This window comes from Ahaetulla prasina, chromosome 9 (genome assembly GCF_028640845.1).
Source record: "Ahaetulla prasina isolate Xishuangbanna chromosome 9, ASM2864084v1, whole genome shotgun sequence".
NCBI classification, from domain to species: domain Eukaryota; kingdom Metazoa; phylum Chordata; class Lepidosauria; order Squamata; family Colubridae; genus Ahaetulla; species Ahaetulla prasina.
This window is the reverse complement of record NC_080547.1, coordinates 2,701,344-2,715,706: the sequence shown is the minus strand read 5'-3', so window position 1 is coordinate 2,715,706 and position 14,363 is coordinate 2,701,344. Positions and strand designations below refer to the sequence as shown.

General features: G+C 42.3%; 1 long non-coding RNA gene across 1 annotated transcript; it reads right to left on the bottom strand.

Annotated features, from left to right (window-relative positions):
* Nucleotides 1-4,024: 4,024 nt before the first annotated feature.
* Nucleotides 4,025-6,622, bottom strand: LOC131203765 (uncharacterized). The gene is made up of 3 exons (XR_009156477.1): nucleotides 6,564-6,622; nucleotides 6,054-6,196; nucleotides 4,025-4,870 (listed from the first exon to the last, which is right to left on the bottom strand). It is a non-coding gene; the product is annotated as an uncharacterized LOC131203765 (long non-coding RNA).
* Nucleotides 6,623-14,363: the final 7,741 nt, after the last annotated feature.

The following is a 14,363-nucleotide window of genomic DNA, read 5'->3' as shown; positions in this document are numbered from 1 at the left end:
CCTACATTAACCTTTCCCGATCTGGTGTCCTCCAAAAAATTAGGACTTCAACTCCCAGAAACCCTAAACAGCAAGACCATGCAGGGTCCCATTCTGGGAGTTGAAGTCCATTCACATCTGGTATGAGAATGTTGTTCTACAAGTTTAAGCTAACTTTCTTCTTCTTCTTCTTCTTCTTCTTCTTCTTCTTCTTCTTCTTCTTCTTCTTCTTCTTCTTCTTCTTCTTCTTCTTCTCCTCCTCCTCCTCCTCCTCCTCCTCCTCCTCCTCCTCCTCCTCCTCCTCTTCCTCCTCCTCCTCCTCCTCCTTCTTCTTTTTGGTGTGTTTCCTTTGAGCGGTTCTTGACTCCTGGAGAACACCTTGGCTAGTCCAAGCAGATTTCTGGGCAATATTTTCAGAAGTTGTTTGCCATCGTCTTCTTTTTAGGGCCAAGAGAAAGGAACTGGCCCAAATTCCTCCAGCTAGGTTCTGGGTCTAAGGCTGGACAGATTTCTAGGTCAGTGCCCTAAGCACAATACCAATCTGACTCTCAATCTATCATTAGACCAGAGGATAATTAGAACTGCAGAAAAAATAATTGCTACCAACCTGCCTTTCATTGAGGACCTGTATACTGCACGAATCAAGAAGAGGGCCGTGAAAATATTTACAGATCCCTCACATCCAGGACACAAACTGTTTCAACTCCTACCCTCAAAACGACGTTTTAGGGCACTGCACACCAGAACAACTAGACACAAGAACAGTTTTTTCCCGAAGGCCATCACTCTGCTAAACAAATAATTCCCTCAACACTGTCAAACTATTTACTGAATCTGCACTACTATTAATCTTCTCATCGTTCCCATCACCAATCTCTTTCCACTTATGACTGTATGACTGTAACTTTTTGTTGCTATCATTAAGAGTTAAATTGCAACCTATGACCATCTTTTGTGGTGTAAATGTTGTACCTTTGATGAAGGTATTTTTTTTCTTTTTCTTTTATGTACACTGAGAGCATATGCACCAAGACAAATTCCTTGTGTGTCCAATCACACTTGGCCAATAAATTCTATAATATAATATAACAACAGAGTTGGAAGGGACCTTGGAGGCCTCCTAGTCCAACCCCTGCCCAGGCAGGAAACCCTACGCCATCTCAGTCAGATGGTTATCCAACATTTTCTTAAAAATTTCCAGTGTTGGAGCATTCACAACTTCTGCAGGCAAGTCGTTCCACTTACTAATTGTTCTAACTGTCAGGAAATTTCTCCTTAGTTCTAAGTTGCTTCTTTCTTTGATCAGTTTCCACCCATTGCTTCTTGTTCTATCCTCAGGTGCTTTGGAGAATAGTTTGACTCCCTCTTCTTTGTGGCAACCCCTGAGATATTGGAACACTACTATCATGTCTCCAATGATAGCAATGATAGCATTCCATTCCATTCTATTCTATTCTATTCTATTCTATTCTATTCTATTCTATTCTATTCTATTCTATTCGACCACATTATTGCTACCAATCTTTTTTTCTGTGTACTCATCTATACCTTAGTATAGGTTTTGTAGGACCTGTGATAGTGTCCCTTAATCATTTAAATTATCAAATTACCAGCAATTAGAAAATGATCATATTTTATATTGAAGGTTTTTGTTCATTTTTGGCTCCAGTATTCCTAATAAAAACAATTCAGGTTTCAAATCTTTTTTTTGCTTTGTAATTTCTTCCAGTCATTTTTGAATTTTACACCAATACTTCTTTGTGATGCGGCACAATGATGAACATATTTTAGAGCAACCAGAATCTACTCTATAAGCCACAGATTCCCAGTCCCAGTTTGTGGTTGGCTTCACATAAACATTAAGTCATATATTCTTTTGCTCTAATGTGGAAACCATGGTTTATGACTTACAAATTTAGAGGAACCTAGTCACCCTGAGTCAGACTTTGAATGGGTGCTTCATGAAATTGTCTAACTCTATAGCTAATTGTGTAATTAACCATGATAAGTTGTTGTGGACAGGTTGTTGGGGAGGTTACATGCCACCACATGTTTACTGGACCTGTGCCCCTCCTGGTTGGTGCTGGCCACACAGGAGGTGACACGAGGCTGGATCCGGGGGATTATCAATGCTTCTTTGTTGGAAGGGGTTTTCCCTGCCGCCTTGAAAGAGGCGGTGGTGAGGCCCCTCCTCAAGAAGCCTTCCCTGGACCCAGCTGTTTTGGGAAATTATCGTCTGGTCTCCAACCTTCGCTTTGTCGCGAAGGTTGTTGAGAGTGTGGTGGCACGTCAACTACCCCAATACCTGGATGAAGCTGTCTATCTAGACCCGTTCCAGTCCGGCTTCCGACCCGGATATAGTACGGAGACGGCTTTGGTCGCGTTGGTTGATGATCTCTGGAGGGCCAGGGACAGGGGTTGCTCCTCTGCCCTGGTCCTATTAGATCTCTCAGCGGCTTTTGATACCATCGACCATGGTATCCTGCTGCGCCGGTTGGAGGGATTGGGAGTGAGAGGCACCGTTTATCGGTGGTTCTCCTCCTATCTCTCTGGCCGGACGCAGACGGTGTTGGCAGGGGGGCTGAGATCGACCACGAGGCGCCTCACTTGTGGGGTGCCGCAGGGATCGATTCTCTCGCCTCTCCTGTTCAACATCTATATGAAGCCGCTGGGTGAGATCATCAGTGGTTTTGGGGTGAGGTACCAACTGTACGCTGATGACACGCAGCTGTACTTCTCCACCCCAGGCCACCCCAACGAAGCTATCGAAGTGCTGTCCTGGTGTCTGGAAGCCGTACGGGTCTGGATGGGGAGAAACAGGCTCAAGCTCAATCCCTCCAAGACGGAGTGGCTGTGGATGCTGGCACCCCGGTTCAGCCAGCTGCAGTTGCAGCTGACTGTTGGGGGTGAAACATTGGCCCCAATGGAAAGGGTGCGCAACTTGGGCGTTCTCCTGGATGAACGGCTGTCGTTTGAAGATCATTTGTCGTTTGAAGCAAAGCTGGCTGAGGAACTCTGGGAGTTGAAGTCCACAAGTCTTAAAGGGACCAAGTTTGGAGACCCCTGCCCCATACCGTTCCAGACAAATGGCTTCTTAAAAAACCTCCAGCGTTAGAGCATCCACAACTTCTGGATGCAAACTGTTCTACTGATTACCGTAATTGTTCTCACTGTTAGGAAATGTCTGCTTAGTTCGAGGTTCAGGGATGAAATGCTCCCAGTTCGGACTGGATCAGCCCATCTGGTAGTGATGGTGGCGGGTGGTTTGGAGAACCAGTAGCAAAAATCCCTGCCCTCCCATGCTCACCTTTTTTTTAACTTTTAAAGGCATTTTTTCACAACCTCTTCAGCCAAACAGGTTGTAAAAAAATGCTTTTAAAAGGTAAAAAAAAGGCTCTGACGATCACAGCTGAGCCCTGTGATCATCAGAGGCTTTTTTTTTTACCTTTAAAGCATTTTTTCTACAATCTCTTTGGCTGAAGAGGTTGAAAAAAAATGCTTTTAAAGGGCTCTGATGATCCCAGCTGAGTTGCCTGATTCTCAGAGGCTTTTTTTTTTACTTTTAAAAGCATTTTTTTTACAACCTCTTCGGCCGAATAGGTTGTAAAAAAATGCTTTTAAAAGGTTAAAAAAAAGGCTCTGACGATCACAGCTGAGCCGCGCGATCGTCAGAGCCTTCTTTTTTACTTTGAAAAGCATTTTTTTACAAATGTAAAAAAAAGGTTTTTTAAAAGTAAAAAAAAAGATTGCGCGTCACAGCTGATCACTCCCCTCCCCCCCACGCTGTTCTACTTAACGCATGCCTCCTTTGGGTGTGCACGGCGTGTGCACACCTCACATTTGGGTGCGTGGTGCGCATGCGCAGCCAGCGAACCGGTAGTAAACCGGTTCAGATTTCACTACTGTCTAGATTGCTTCTCTCCTTGATGAGTTTCCACCCATTGCTTCTTGTCCTGCATCCAGGTGCTTTGGAGAATAGGTTTATTTATTTTTTTATTTTTTTATTTTTTTATTTATTTATTTGTCGTAACAATATATACAAGCATTGCATAAAGGGTTATATAATATATGAACGTATATATGAGGAGAAACGAGGTACTATAAACATATATATACATAGGGGAAGAAACAATAGGACAGGAACGGTAGGCATGTTTGTGCTCTTATGCACGCCCCTTAGAGTCCTCTTAGGAAAGTGGTGAGGTCAACCATGGACAGTTTTTGAGTAAAGCCTTTGGGGTTATGAGAAGAAACCACAGAGTCAGGTAATGCATTCCAAGCATATACAATTCTGTTACAGAAATCATGTTTTCTGCAATCTAAACTGGAGCAGTTGACATTGAGTTTGAATCTCTTGGTAGCTCTTGTGATATTGTTATTGAAACTAAAAAAGTCATTGATAGGAAGGACATTACAACGGATGATTTTATGAGCTAAACCCAGGTCCTGCCAAAGGCGACGAAGTTCCAAGTTTTCTAGACCCAGGATATCAAGGTTTCGGAGGAGTGGAGAACTCTTCTCGTAAAATACCTTTGGACACGCTCAACTGTGTTGATGTCAGATATATGGTATGGGTTCCAGACAGGAGAGCAGTAATCAAGAATTGGCCTAACAAATGTTTTATATGCTCTGGTCAGTAGCGTGGTGTTTTTTGAAAAGAAGCTATGTAAAATTAAGGTTGACTCCCTCTTCTTTGCGGCAGACTCTCAAATAGTGGAATACTGCTATCATGTCACCCCCTGGTCTCCTCTCATTGACATGGACATTGAAGGGAGAGCAACTTCTTCTTGGTGACTTTTTGTGCGTTTTCTATCCTACCAGCAGGCTGCGGGACCCCTGGCAGTGGTTTTCAAGGCAGCAGCTTCATCTCTGTTACCTGAGGACCTGCAAACTGGAAAGACAAGTTGTTGAAAAGAGACTGGGTCAACAAAGGAGCACAAAAAATGGCATAATTACTGTACTAAAGGCAGCCTCTCCCTGTTCCATGAACAACAGGAAAGAGAAGATTAAAGTAAAATATCTTCCCAGGGAAATTTGTGGCAAAATCTAACGGAAGTTGCTCAAAATGGTGACCACATATAAAATGACCAATAAATCTAAGGCATAGAGCTTTAGATTAGCTGTCTATAATGCAGATTCTGATGCTAATTGCAGTGTATTGGCCATCTTCTTTCTCTGTCTTGAAGCAAACATTAATGTGATTGTTTAGAATAGAATAGAATAGAATAGAATAGAATAGAATAGAGTAGAGTAGAGTAGAGTAGAGTAGAGTAGAGTAGAGTAGAGTAGAATAGAATAGAGTAGATAGAGTAGAGTAGAGTAGAATAGAATAGAGTAGAGTAGAGTAGAATAGAATAGAGTAGAGTAGAGTAGAGTAGAGTAGAGTAGAGTAGAGTAGAGTAGAGTAGAATAGAATAGAGTAGATAGAGTAGAGTAGAATAGAATAGAGTAGAGTAGAATAGAGTAGAGTAGAGTAGAGTAGAGTAGAGTAGAGTAGAGTAGAATAGAATAGAGTAGATAGAGTAGAGTAGAGTAGAATAGAATAGAGTAGAGTAGAGTAGAATAGAATAGAATAGAGTAGAGTAGAGTAGAGTAGAATAGAGTAGAGTAGAATAGAATAGAATAGAATAGAGTAGATAGAGTAGAGTAGAATAGAATAGAGTAGAGTAGAATAGAATAGAATAGAGTAGATAGAGTAGAGTAGAATAGAATAGAATAGAATAGAATAGAATAGAATAGAATAGAATAGAGTAGATAGAGTAGATAGAGTAGAGTAGAATAGAATAGAGTAGAGTAGAGTAGAGTAGAGTAGAGTAGATAGAATAGAATAGAATAGAATAGAATAGAATAGAGTAGATAGAGTAAGAGTAGATAGAGTAGAATAGAATAGAATAGAATAGGAGTAGATAGAGTAGAGTAGAATAGAATAGAATAGATAGAGTAGAGTAAGTAGAGTAGAGTAGAGTAGAATAGAATAGAATAGAATAGAATAGAATAGAATAGAATAGAATAGAATAGAATAGAATTCTTTATTGGCCAAGTGTGATTGGACACACAAGGAATTTATTTCTTACGTTTGACCAAATAGTACAGTGGTCCATCTTTGATACCGGTATGGAACTTTTGCTGGCTTCCTGAAGATCAGCTGTGGCTGATGAACAAGCACACAAGGAATTCTAGAAGATTCTGGAATGTAGGGGAATAATCTTCAGCCCTACTGAGAAGGAGACACAACTTATCTACAATTGGTGGTCTAGGCCTCAAGCCAGGTGAATTATTTTCCTTTTCTTTCTTTGCTTAAAGAATAATTTCAGTGGTTTCATAAGATAATGTTACTGTAATGCCTTCGCATATTCATATTTTGCCTAGGTTCGCACCATATTAAGCCATATCAAGATTTGATGGTTGGCTTTCTTATTGGGGTTTTTTTTTTTTTGCGTTGCTGTGGTTGGTAAATCATGACTTGGTATAATTTGTGAATCCAGTCAATGGTGGCTTAATGGACAAACCCAGATGAAGTCAATGATAATTTAGAATGGTGTATGAAACAGGGTTTAAACAAGATTGTACAGTATTTTACTTACCTGAACAGGTAGAAAATCAGTCATATTGCTACTGCTCATTCTGCTGAGTGCAATCCTGGACTTGTGCTCCAAAAATTTCTTCTGATAGAATAGAATAGAATAGAATAGAATAGAATAGAATAGAATAGAATTCTTTATTGGCCAAGTGTGATTGGACACACAAGGAATTTGTCTTTGGTGCATATGCTCTCAGTGTACATAAAAAGACAAGATACATTCATCAAGAATCATAAGGTACAACACTTAATGGTAGTCATAGTGTACAAATAAGAATCAAATCATAATAGGAAACAATCAATATCAATATAAATCCTAAGGATACAAGCAACAAAGTTACAGTCATACAATCATAAGTGGAAGGAAATGGGTGATGGGAACGATGAGAAGATTAATAGTAGTGCAGATTCAGTAAATAGTCTGACAGTGTTGAGGGAATTATTTGTTTAGCAAAGTGATGGAGTTCAGGAAAAAACTGTTCTTGTGTCTAGTTGTTTTGGTGTGCAGTGCTCTGTAGCGTTGTTTTGAGGGTAGGAGTTGAAACAGTTTATGTTGGGACCACTAACATATAAAGAAAGATGGTGGAAATACTTTGGTAGGGCTTGATCTGATAAACTTTCATTCTTAATTCTGAAATTATTACATGACACTTGTCCAAGCACATAAATGAGAGGCACCAACATGCTAAGCCATAAAAGGGTTGGTTTGGGCTTATCACGTTATGTGATCTCAACCATTTGTAGCCTGTTTAGCACAACGTGGTGTAGAACAGGGGTCTCCAACCTTGGCAACTTTAAGATTTGTGGACTTCAGCTCCCAGAGTTTTGCTGTCTGAGGAATTCTGGGAGTTGAAGTCCACAAGTTTTAAATTTGCCAAGGTTGGAGACCCCCTGGTATAGAGCAGGATAGATTAAACTGTACATTTTACTGGGCTCAGAAAAAGAATAGCATGATCAACCACGTCCCATTTTGGGGGTGTTGGCAGGAGAGATGGCTGCTGGTTGATCAGGAAAGATGAAAATGGACGACAGCGTACATCTACCCTAGGGAGTGTATCTTTGTGAATCCTGCTGGATCTGCAAGATAAAGAGGGCAGGTCTTATTTCTCAGAAGAAGAAAAAATGTCCTCCCTCTAGGGTGCTTCAAACCAGCCCCACCTCTGTTATCAGACCTAATCCACGGTCTGTTTTAAGAACCAGCAACTCGCACGATTCCTGCCCATTAAGGAAATAGCTTAAGATAACGTTGGCTTTAGCCTTCTAATCAGCTGAGAAGAAACTGACATTGAAAGTCCAACTCCACCCTGCTTGGACCAGAAAGTTGAACAAAGAAAAGGGAACGGAGTCTTCCACTGAGTTGGTTGGAGACGTCTTATCCAGTAAAATGTCTTGAATTACAGCTTTGCTTCCAAGAGACGTTTTGGCTGTATAATTCCATCTCTAGGTAGAGTGACTAACTACTGTATAAAATTATATCCGCTGGGGGAGGAGACTCTCCCATTCTATTTGTTGAAGAAGTCATTGTATGAATTTGACTTCAGTAACAGAGTTGTTAATGCCTGGAATGCACGACCAGACTCTGTGGTCGAATTCCAAACCCCCCCCAGATTTTAACCTAAGACTGTCTACTGTTGACCTCACCCCATTCCTAAGAGGTCTGTAAGGGGCGTGCATAAGAGCACCAGTGTGCCTACTGTCCCTGTCCTAATGTTCCCTTTAGTTGTATTCATTTTATGCATTCAATTCATGCTTATACTTATATATATTATTTAATATGTATTTGACAAAATAAATAAATAAATAAATAAAAATTGTGCCTGTTTCTCCATCGCTAGCTGAAAACGTTGTCTCATAGCAGACAATCAGTTCCTCTACCCTGTTTTCTACCCAAATTTCCTAGGTCAGTCACCCCATGACCTTTCTCACCCAGACATCCAGGTTAGCATATGGTACTTTACGGAAATGGCCAAGCCACCAAACTCTACAGGAAGGTCCACCATGGCTCAAATGCTTCTTAAGACTCCTGGCTTTGGCAGAGAAAGTTGGGATCTCCTTGACCACAAACATAACATTGCTCCAGGCTATTATGAGAAAAAAATAAAAATAAAATAAAACCCAGACACCTTGTGTCTAAATGTCAGGTAGCAAAACTTCCTCCAATATGGACCGGATACTAATGGAAAACACCACAATGAAGCTCCGGACCAAACCAGTTTAATAGATGGTATATTGGGTAATATTGCCAAATATTGCCAAATATTGCCAAATAATCATTACATTCGTTCTCTGCTCGATATCCATTCTAGTGGAAAGTTTGAACTATCGGCAAGTGAGGTTAACTTTAACGACAGCCAGCAAGAGCTGCTCTTCTTGATCTTACTTGGGCCTCCAGTTTCCTAGCACCCAAGAGCTCCATTTATTTATTATTTTATTTGTATGGCCACCTATCTCATCTAAACAACACTTGGAGGCTCACAACAATGAAAACAAGTTAAAATGCAATATAAGGTAAAGGTAAAGGTTCCCCTCGTGTATATATGCTAGTCGTTCCCGACTCTAGGGGGCAGTGCTCATCTCTGTTTCAAAGCCGAAGAGCCAGCGCTGTCCGAAGATGCCTCCGTGGTCATGTGGCCGGCATAACTAGATGCCAAAGGCGCACGGAACGCTGTTATCTTCCCACCAAAGGTGGTCCCTATTTTTCTACTTGCATTTTTTTTACGTGCTTTCGAACTGCTAGGTTGGCAGAAGCTGGGACAAGTAACAGTAACAGAGTTGGAAGGGATCTTGAAGGTCATCTAATCCAACCTCCTGCTCACACAGGAGATCTGTACTAGGGATTCGACCTGCTGAACTGCCGACCTTTCGATCGACAAGCTCAGCATCTTAGCCACTGAGTCCCTAAAAGGCAATATATAAACATACAAAAACCATCCATGCTCAGTGTAAAACAGAAAATCATGATCAGCGGTAGAATAATTCATGCTCCATCAGCACCACAGCTCATATTGCAAGAGCTCCCCACCTTTGCCAGATCCCCAGGCATGGTGTTTTCAGGACGTTCCTAAAGACTGGGAAGGTTGGGGCCAATCTAGATCCTGAGCAATGAAGTTCCACAGAAAAAGCTCTCTTCCTGGATCCTGCCCGATGACAAACTTTCATAGACTGAAGCCATAACATGCCTTTCCTGATGGGATGGATAGATTCTAAGCATGGAGAGATGCTCCTTCAAATAACTTGGTCTAATGCCATACAGAGCATTAAAAGTTATAACCAGCATCTTGAATTGAATCCAAAGCAGAGTAGCAACTACTGCAGCTCACAAAGCAATGGGGGTACATGCATTGATTAGAGCAGAGCACATAATTGCTCACACTGCTGTATTTTGTACCAGCTGCAGCTTTTGGATGCTCTTCAAGGGCATCCCCATGCCAACCCAACAGGCCTGCAAGAGGAATTTATCCATCCTCTTTGGTCACTAGGTTTATAACAGAAGAACAAAAGAAGAGTGTTGGAAGGGATCTTGGAATTTTTGGAGGTCTTGGAGACACAGACTTCAGAGGACAATTAGAACTTCAGAAAAAACAATTGCTACCAACCTGCCTTCCATTGAGGATCTGTATACTGCACGAGTCAAAAAGAGGGCTGTGAAAATATTTACAGACTCCTCGCATCCTGGACATAAACTGTTTCAACTCCTACCCTCAAAACGACGCTACAGAGCACTGCACACCAGAACAACTAGACGCAAGAACAGTTTTTTCCCGAAGGCCATCACTCTGCTAAACAAATAATTACCCCAACACTGTCAAACTATTCACTAAATCTTCACTACTATTAATCTTCTCATCGTTCCCATCACCAATCTCTTTCCACTTATGACTGTATGACTGTAACTTTGTTGCTGGCAATCCTTATGATTTATATTGATATTGTTTCCTGATTGCTTATTTGTACCCTATGACTATCATTAAGTGTGGTACCTTATGATTCTTGATGAAGGTATCTTTTCTTTTATGTACACTGAGAGCATATGCATCAAGACAAATTCCTTGTGTGTCCAATCACACTTGGCCAATAAAAAATTCTATTCTATTCTATTCTATTCTATTCTATTCTATTCTATTCTATTCTATTCCATTCCATTCCATTCCATTCCATTCCATTCTATTCCAACCCCCTGCTCAGGCAGGAAACCTTATAACATTTCAGACAAATGGTTTTCCATTCTCTTCTTAAAAACTTCCAGTTTTGGAGCATCCACAACTTCTGGAGGCAAGCTGTTCTGCTGATTAATTGTTCTAACTTTCAGAAAAAAAAATATCCTTATTTCTAGGTTGCTTCTCTCTTTGATTAGTTTCCATCCATTGCTTCTTGCCCTGCCTTCCAGTGTTTGGACAGTGGGTTGACCCCCTCTTCTCTGTGACAGCCTCTTCAATATTTGGAAGACTGCTATCATGTGACCCCTTGTCATTTTTTTACATACCCAGTTCCTGCAACCGTTCTTCATATGTTTTAGCCTCCAGTCCCCTAATCATCTTTGTTGCTCTTCTCTGTCTTCTTTCCAGAGTCTCAACATCTTTTTTACATGGTGGCAACCAAAACTGGATGCAGTATTCCAAGTGTGGCCTTACCAAGACCAAACTCACACGGATCTGGAGATCTAGCACAGATGGGGGATAGGGAAATTCCCACTACTTTCTATCTTGTTTTCATAATCTAAACCACTCTGCCCAGATTATTTCTATATCTGAACATGTAGGTGTGTTAGGAGGAAAGGAATGCAATTGTATCCATATCAACTTATCTGGAATCAACTTATCAGAATCATCTCATAAGGAAGAATGTAGGCAACATCTTTTAGAGTCAACCAGCATGCTGAGAGCATGGGAATGTAAGAATTCTGTTACCATTAGATATCTGGAAAGAATTAGGTCCCTTCTCCTCAGAGGTGGTGGTATTCAGCTGATTCAGACCGGTTTGGACGAACCGGTAGCGGATATTGCAGATGGGCCTGCCCACCTGCCCCGGCGCTATGCTGTCCTATTTAGGCACATTCTTCTTCTTTGCCAAATGATCTCCTGGCTGAGAAGTGAGTCCTGTTTTTTCATTCTTGCCAATCAGTTGGGAGGCTTCTTGGCTTCTCAATTTAAAGCGACAGTGTCTTGGTTTTTTTTCTTTCTCTTCTTTGTCAAGTGAGCCCTGATTTTTTCCTTCTAGCCAATCAGCTGGGAATCAGGAGGCAGTGAATAGATTGGGGGCGGGGCCAGGCAGAGGTGGCATTTACCGGTTCTCCAAACTACTCAAAATTTCCACTACCGGTTCGCAAGAACCGGGGAGAACCGGTAGCAACCCACCACTGTGCTACATGGCATGTTCTGACTCCTCACAGCCACTGGCCTCGCACTCATATACCCCCTTCCGCAATATTGTCTCAAAGCTTTGAGTCTTCATAAAACAATGTAAGCAGGCAAGGATGCAGAGAAAGAATGCCAACCGAAGCACCTTCCCTGCAGTCTTTCGGCCCCCATCCCCATTTTCCCACAATGGAGGAGAAGCAACAAAGACAACCTTCTGATCATTTATTGAGAATGGGAGCAGTGGTGGGTTGCTCACAGTTCGGTCCGGTTCTTGCGAACCGGTAGTAAAAGTGGCAGGAGGCTCTGCCCACCCACCCGGATGTCATCATGGAAGATCTGCGCATGTGCAGAACTGCACGAGTGAGCGAAGTGAGTTTCCGTTGCAAATCAGCAGTAAAGGTAGGTAGAACCCATCCCTGGTATGGTAATGGGGCCATGATAGGTGTCCTTCCAGGAATCAGAGAGTAGAATGACACAAGAGTTGGACCAGTGTGAATCTAACGGTCCCACTTTGTACCTCCAAAGGCTCAGAAGCCCAATCCATAGTTTATTGGCTTGACTTCTCAAAGCTCATGCAAGTTTTGGAACCTCATTGTTCTGTCCCCCCTCGCCTCCATCCGAGCGATGACTTAATTAGCCGGCACTATCAGCTCTGGCAGCAAACTAGCGAGCATCTGCCAAGTGTCTCTGTTATCTCCCTTGATGCCGATGAGTCAACAAACAGTACTTCAGCTCTTAGTTATGCAGTTGATTTGCCTGCTACGAAGAGGCATAGTAGCCCTCGCTGATTTTATATCCTGTGGGGTGTGGCTCCATGTCTCAGCACTTCCTAGGCCTGCCCACCCCTGCTTCTGTTGTTCCCGCCTCTCCTGCCTACGAAACCTAGGGTCCAGCTAGGCCTGATTGCCATCAGCTGGGTCTGGAGGCGTGGTCTGGGGGGGAAGCATGAGGGGATGGAGGCCTCGTTATCTCCTCCACGTGGCCTGCCTCTGGCTGCTGGAGCTGAGCCAGGGAAGCCGGTGCTCCTGAGGTAAGTCCTGATGGCCCTTACCCCTCACTTTCAAGTCATTTTCTGGCAGGGGGCCCGGCTCGGGGGGCGCAGACACAACACTCATCCTGAAAGACAGGACTGATAGAGATTGCCCAGGTCCGCAGAAAGGCCTAAGACTTTTGCTGTCCCATCCTACATATACAAATTCCTTCTCTGATGAAGAGGAAGTAAGACAGGAATATTGACTTAAGGCCAAGAATCAGAGAAATATTTTACGAGGGAAAGGGTTCTGTAGGCGATGTTATGCAACTTGTGTAACCACATTCCAGAGAGCAGTTGCAATTGCGTGTCCTCTTGGCAAATTAACACATATTTCTCTGGCACCAAATGTTGACCTTGCTACTCAGGTCTACTTACGTTTAAGTGCAGGCACCTGGAAAGGCAGGGCAGCATCAAGCTTACATTGTAGGAAGAGAACCGTGTAGATCAGGGGTTGTCAACCTTTTTATATCTACCGCCCACTTTTGTATCTCTGTTAGTAGTAAAATTTTCTAACCGCCCATCAGTTCCACAGTAACGCGCCATGTATCATCGTCTGCGCATGCCTCTCGCGCATCGTGGGGTGGGGTGGGGTGGGGGGCGCCAGCTACCAGCTCTGCTTGTCTGTTTCAGCTGGGTGGTGTGGGGGGGAGATGCGCGAGCTATTCTGGGACAAGGCTCTATTGTTTGCGGTCGCACTATAGCGCCATTTAGTTTCACTTACGTAACGTGAACTAAACTTATGCGCGGGCGATACAAATAGTATATTTTCAGAAATTTAAATTGTCACGGGGAATTTTATGAAAACCTAATGAAAATGTTTTTAAATAATGCTATGAAAATTTTTTAAAAAGTCAATTAAATGGAAAAAAAAAAAGGAAAGTGCTTCAGTATCAGACAAAACCCCTACCGCCCACCATGAAAGCTGGAACGCCCACTAGTGGGCAGTAGGGACCAGATTGACTACCACTGGTGTAGATCTATGTCGGTGGGGGAAAAAAAATCAAAAGTCTGAGAGCACTTTTTCCAACTAACAAATTTAATTGCAAGGGCTAAGCTTTGTGGCATTGTGTCCCTCTGATGAAGCAATGATGGGGTTGGTCATGAAAGCTTGTATGCTTTTTAATAACATTTGCTAGTGAGATATAGCAGCGGCCTAAAACCTTTCGAGCACTAGGGACTGATTCCACGGAGAGAGGTTTTTTTGTGGACCAGAGACTTAGCCGACTCAGAATAACTTTATTGTTACTTTGAATGTACACTAATCGGTATACATTAATATGAAATTTCATTGCATACAGCTCTCAAAACGTCACCACCTCCAATATACATTACTTAACCATGACAAAATAAATAAATAAATATTATGCATATACCCGCATATATTATTTGACATAGAGAAACAACACAGTTTAGT